Genomic DNA, 5,772 nt, shown 5'->3' on the forward strand with positions numbered 1-5,772 from the left:
TGATATCCTTTGGAAAGAATCTAGTCTTGCTTAGGGGTGTGCAATTTTTTAAAAAATCAGTATTTTTTGCTTTGGATCTATCGGACCCCCCCAAAATTCAGTATTTCAGAAACCCTGGGTTTTTCAGGTCCAATAGACCCGAGAAGAAAAATACCGTTGTTTTTTTTTAAAAGCCAGCCCGATGCTGGGGCTGGCTTGGCTTCTACTGCAATGCGGTTTAAACGGCGCTGCGGGAGAAGCTGGCCCCCGGATCTGCATGCGTGGGGAGGTCTCTCCCTGCTGCACACAGATCCTGGCTGGGATGGCTTCTCCTGCAGTGCGGTTCAAACTGTGCTGCAGGAGAAACTGGCCCCAGGATCTGCTGTGCCGTGGCTAGCAGATTGTTTCCTGTGGCACAGCAGCTTCTGGGGCTGGCTTCTCCTGCAGCCTGGTTTAAATTGCGGGTAGGAGAAGGGAAAGGATTTTGTAAGTCGCTCTGAGACTCCGAGTGAAGGGCGGGTATAAATCCAATCTCTTCTCTTCTTTTCTAAACAGCTGAGTGGCTCCCGCCTATCAACTCTTTTTGGATCTACCAGTAATTCCTGAATATATCTGGGATCCCCCCCCTCGTTTTTCCCAAGAAAACTTTGGTGCATTTTGGGTATATTTTCAGCTCGGGTAGATCTGAATTCACACTCCTAGTCTTGCATATGATTAAATCCATTTATTGGGGGTTCCGTGGGTTCCCCAGTAAATCAATTGCTTTCAGTCCACAATACACACTCACAATAGGATTTTGTTTTGATTAGTTCTCAAACATTTCTGAATCTTACTCATCTAGAATGTTTTCACCCTGCTGTTCCTCTAAGGCACTCAGGAGCGGCATGCGTGGTTCTCCCATACTTCATTGTGACTTCCTCATTGTGGAGATGAGTGGGCAAACACGGTAAGGACACACCAGCTTGAAGCTTAGCAGTGCTAATGTTTTAAGCATGTTCGTATTTTAAGTAAAAATATCATTAATTAGGTTTGCCTGTATCCTTTATTGCACTTAGCTAGAGGAGCATTTACAGATTAGCAGGAGTATATACAACTTCTGAAAAGTGAGCTTTTCCAAAACAGAGAATGAGAGAGAGGCTCATCCTAACTTGAGACACGTGAGTGTTGAAGCTGTCGCCCTCTTTGAGAGCCACAGCCTCAAGCAGAGCCTGTTTCTTCTGCATGCTGTGGGATGACTCCAGTTCATACATGGTTGCCAAATTGAAAAGAACGCTCTTGTGGAAGTAATGTTTATGGTCCTACTGAACCATTCCTTCCAATTGCTGGAGGGAATCCTTCTTTTTTCCAGGTAAAGCAAACAAACAGCTGCATTGTTGTTAGCCACAGCATTTGATGGGTCAGTCTTCAAAATCTCTGTGACAAATTTGGGAGCTTCTGCAATGTTATTTTGACCAAGATGGAGAAATGCTCTGTTCATTAAAACTATAATTTGGCTCTTCAGTCCATCCAATGTTGAAGTCAGTTTCTTGACATCTTGAAAATATTTTCCAGCAGTTTTTATGTCTCCACTCTGTAGGAAAATCCTTCCAGTTTCACTCAACAGCTAAGGCTCTTGCTCGGGGTAATATTTGATGACTGTGTGATAGGTCTCCACAGCAAGTACGTAGTTCTTCATCATTAGGAGACAGTTTGCTATGGAGTACATCACCTGGTCCAGACATGACCTCCACAGCTGAATGGAGGCCTGCCTGTTCTCCTGTGTAAGGTTAGTCATACTTCCATCTTCTGCTGAGCCACGTTCCAATTTGTCCAATAGCTTTGTGCAGAGTGTTTCCATATTGTACAGCCTATCAAGTGACTCCTGAGGATCTCCTAGATACTGCTGAATTTCAGCATGCAAAATCCTCATGGAGAAAGGAACCATGGAACCTTTGCATCCTGGGTAAACATGGGGATAATATTCATAATAGAGATCAGGCTGGTCGAGGTTTCCAAATGGTTTAAATTCCATGTTGGCATTTTGGAAGAGTCCTAGCTTCACCAAGAGAACTAATCTTACAAACCAGAGCTGCAGCGAGTCTATTGCATGACTCGTGGGAGGCCGCTTTTGCTGTAGCCTTGGTTGTGGGCAGTCAAAAGTAATCCATATAAGTCAACTGCAGCTCTTCAGTTTTTGCTGCTTATCAGATGCTTCAATCCTACAAAAGACTGTTCTACTGAGTTGCCATTTAGAACCTGTCTCTTTGCTGTAGCCTGTTCATCAAGGAAGTGGTGCAGTATCTTTTGTGATATATAAAGAGACGATACTTAGATGTTTGGATATATGATTCTTTCTATGTATTAATGTTTATATGATAATTAATATAACTGTGAATAATTCGTAAGAAATATAGAAAAAATACTATATAAAAACGGAAAAAATATAAAAATTTCTTGAGATACTTTGTAATCGTCTGTAGCACAGTATTTGTTGACTTTCCCCAAGTCTGGCTGTGGGCCCCAGAGTCATGACTGGGTGCGTCCGGGCAGCCCTGTCTGCAGCCTCACCTCTCGGGAGCCACACAGGTCAGGTTCAGGCCAGTCCCCCGCCCCCCCAGCCTTGGCACCCTCCTTAGGGCTCCCGTCTGTTGGGCCCATTTCCAACCTCAGGCCACAACTCCGGGGCCTGCTGAGGCGGGCTGCCTCTCAGTGGTGTGGGGGTCGGGGAGGCATCCCTGGGTGCCTCCTGCGTCTTGGCATGGCCGGGTTCAGTATCACAGCGGGGCAGGGTGGCGACATCGCTTCCTGCAGCCCCCCCAGCTTGCCAGTCCCACCCACTGGGTGGCAAAGACGTGCCACGGTGGGACAGTAAATAACCAGTTAACTTTTTAAATCAGTGCTTTTTGATCCATTACCTGGAATTACCTGAGGGAGCCCCAGAACCTGTTTTTAATCTCCAGCTCCAGTCCTGGAATATATAAATGAATAATAAGCAAATGTCAACGAATGAGCAGTTTCTTTACTTTATTAAACAAAATAAGTCCCGTACTTCAAATACTTCAATTCACAGTGGACTAGTCAGTCAATGGCTTTCAGAAATGGTAGCTAAAAGAGGATCTCAGTATTCAGAGACCTTGTAGCTCTGATCAGCAAACACTGGAGGCAAATAGCAGGGAAACAGCACTCCCTTACTTCATGCCTTTCTTGGAAGCTTCCAGAAGCATCTGAGTGGCTACCTCAGAAGATAAAATTCTGAACTCCATGTACCTTCAGTCTTATCCAGCAAGATACATCTTAGGTTCTTTTCTGGAATCAGGGTAGATAATCCACAGATATAGCTTCCAGGTAAACTTAAGTACGTAGCCTCTCATTTAAAAATTAAATTTAGACATATGGTTGTGACTGTCTTTAGAGTCCTAAACCCACTCAGTTACATTAATGTAAGCCTTATTAATTTAAATATAAATCCTTTCCTGTTGTGGACTTTGGATCACAGCCTACATATCCAAATGACTTATTCCCTCTTCTTTTATTTTGTTGGGCAATTGCTACTACCATCATCATTCATTTTAAATTCTTCCCTTCGTATTTTTCCTCATTAGATAATCAGTTTATAATGCATTACGATGTATTTCTTTTCTTTAGAAGTCAGTGACTGCTACAAGTTGAAAGGAACACAATTTCAGCAGTAATCCATGCTCAGTTGGAGATATCGAGTTTGTTAATCCACTAAAACAGGTATTTGACAGGTTTGCTTAATGTCATTTGGAGCCCTCCATGGAATTACAGCCCCCACACTTCACTGTGTTTCAGTCCTGTTAAAACGTATAAGAAGGGGAAACCCCCACACACACCTTTTTCTGCTGCTGGTTCCTTATTTCATGCAAAAATGCTGACTTGCCACAGTGCGAGTGCAGGTTAAAGTGAGCAGAATGACATAATCTTCTGTCAGCCCCTGAGCTTCCACAAGGAATGGCTCTAGGGATTTTGCAGGCCTAGGCAAACATACAAACCACCAAGCTTTTCATTTTGCAGCTTGCTCATCTTGACTGTGCAACAAATGAGCTTCAGAAGAATGATCCCTTAGAGGCCCTTTAAAACTCACAGAGAAATTTACTGCTGGCATTTGGGGTGGGGTGTCTTGATGTTTATCGTTTTCTCTGCAACCTCGCTGTTCAGAGGAATGCAAGGTAGGGTAGCAGTTAAGAGAATCAGTTACTGGACTGGGAACTCCCCAGTTTAAATTCTCAAATCTTTCCCCTTACATCTGCATAAAGAGAGGATAATAAGGGACAGTTCACATGATGTGGAAACCAGTTAAAAACACTTCCATGTAATGGAACCTGCGGGTAATATTTCTATGGGGTTTGTTGTGCAAGCTGTTTCTCTATAACCTAGGAATGAAGGCACAAAAGACAAAGCTTGGATTTGATAAAACCACAGCTTTGTTACACTTCTGATGACTGCTGTAGATAAACCCTTTACCCCAAAGAGGGTGCCTAGGATAGGGTTGCCAACTCCATTGCTAGGGAATTCCTGGAGATTTAGTGATGGAGCCAGGGGAGGCAGAGTTTAGGAAGGGTGCTCATCAGGGATGAATCCCATAGAGTCCAAGGTCACCTCTAAGGCCCCTATTCTCTTCAGAAGAACTGATCTCTGTGGTTTTAATTCCAGGAGATCTCCAGGCCCCATCTGGATGTTGGCAATCCAAGTCTAGGGACAATGGCAAGCCATTGAAGAGGAAACCACATCCATCACAGGCTACCTCACTTGGGTGATCCCACTCTTTCTCCAGTTGAAAAGTACGAAGACGGACGAGTGATTTCAGCTTACGTACTTTTATTCGTTAAGAACAAGACAATTTGCTCGGCTCGCAGGCCGGCTTATATGTGCAAGGAAACCCACACCCCAAACACACCCCACTCCGTGTATTGGCTATTTACAGTGACCGCGAGTTCCATAGGCTCTCGGCTGGGAGCCTAGTCCCCCTATTGGTGCGGTCTAGGATCCACAGAGTCCATTGTCTTTGGGAGTGAAGCTCAACGCCTTCTGACGACCACGTGGAGCCCTTGCCTCGCACGCAGTCTGGAATGAGTACATTACACCAGTCCTCGAGCAGTAATTACTGAAGTTGTTTTTTTTTTAATTCCCTGCGAACAGGGTAGCTTTATTGTTTTTTGTTACACCTAAAGACTACAGAAAAAGAAAAAAAAGGGAAGGGAAAAGTTACCCCGGGATAAAGGACAGAAAATAAAAACCCACACTATGACTAAAATCCCAAGAGAGAGGGTTATAAATGGTTAGTATTCTGTTAGTATTCCAAAATAAAAAGCTTTTCATTTAAGTCAATGTAGTCGGAAATTAGTAAATCCATATTAGTATCTTCTCCGTCATCTTCTGCGCGTGCAAAGAGTTCTTTCATCTCCATCACTGTTTGCAAGCTCCATATCTTCAAAGAGTTATTTTGGTCGTCTAAGCCGCAAATCATATGTCTCTTTGGCCTCGTCACCGGTTGCTCCTAGGTCGTCGCCCTTATCTTCCGTGATGACTGCTGCTGCACCTCCACTTTCTTGTTGTTCCTCTTCTTTCGATCCGAAAAACCGCTTCAACCATTCTTCTGCTTTAAACACCGAGTCAATTTTTTCCCTTTTGTCTCTATATTTGAACACGACACCTTCAGGGAAATTCCAGGAATACGGAATTTGGTTGATCTGTAGTGTAGAAATCAACTCTTTGTAGGCTTTTCTTTTTTCACGAACCTCAAATGGCACATCTTTTAAAACTTTGATAGTTGTAGCTCCCAGCTGCAGGGGA

The 5,772-nt window shown here is 43.8% G+C and overlaps 1 pseudogene; it reads right to left on the minus strand.

The window, feature by feature from the left end:
- Positions 1 to 1,046: 1,046 nt before the first annotated feature.
- The window catches only part of LOC107125561, a 19,814-nt pseudogene continuing 15,088 nt past the window's right edge, over positions 1,047 to 5,772 (minus strand).

Source organism: Gekko japonicus, unplaced genomic scaffold (assembly GCF_001447785.1).
Source record: "Gekko japonicus isolate JY-2015 unplaced genomic scaffold, Gekko_japonicus_V1.1 scaffold732, whole genome shotgun sequence".
Lineage (NCBI taxonomy): Eukaryota > Metazoa > Chordata > Lepidosauria > Squamata > Gekkonidae > Gekko > Gekko japonicus.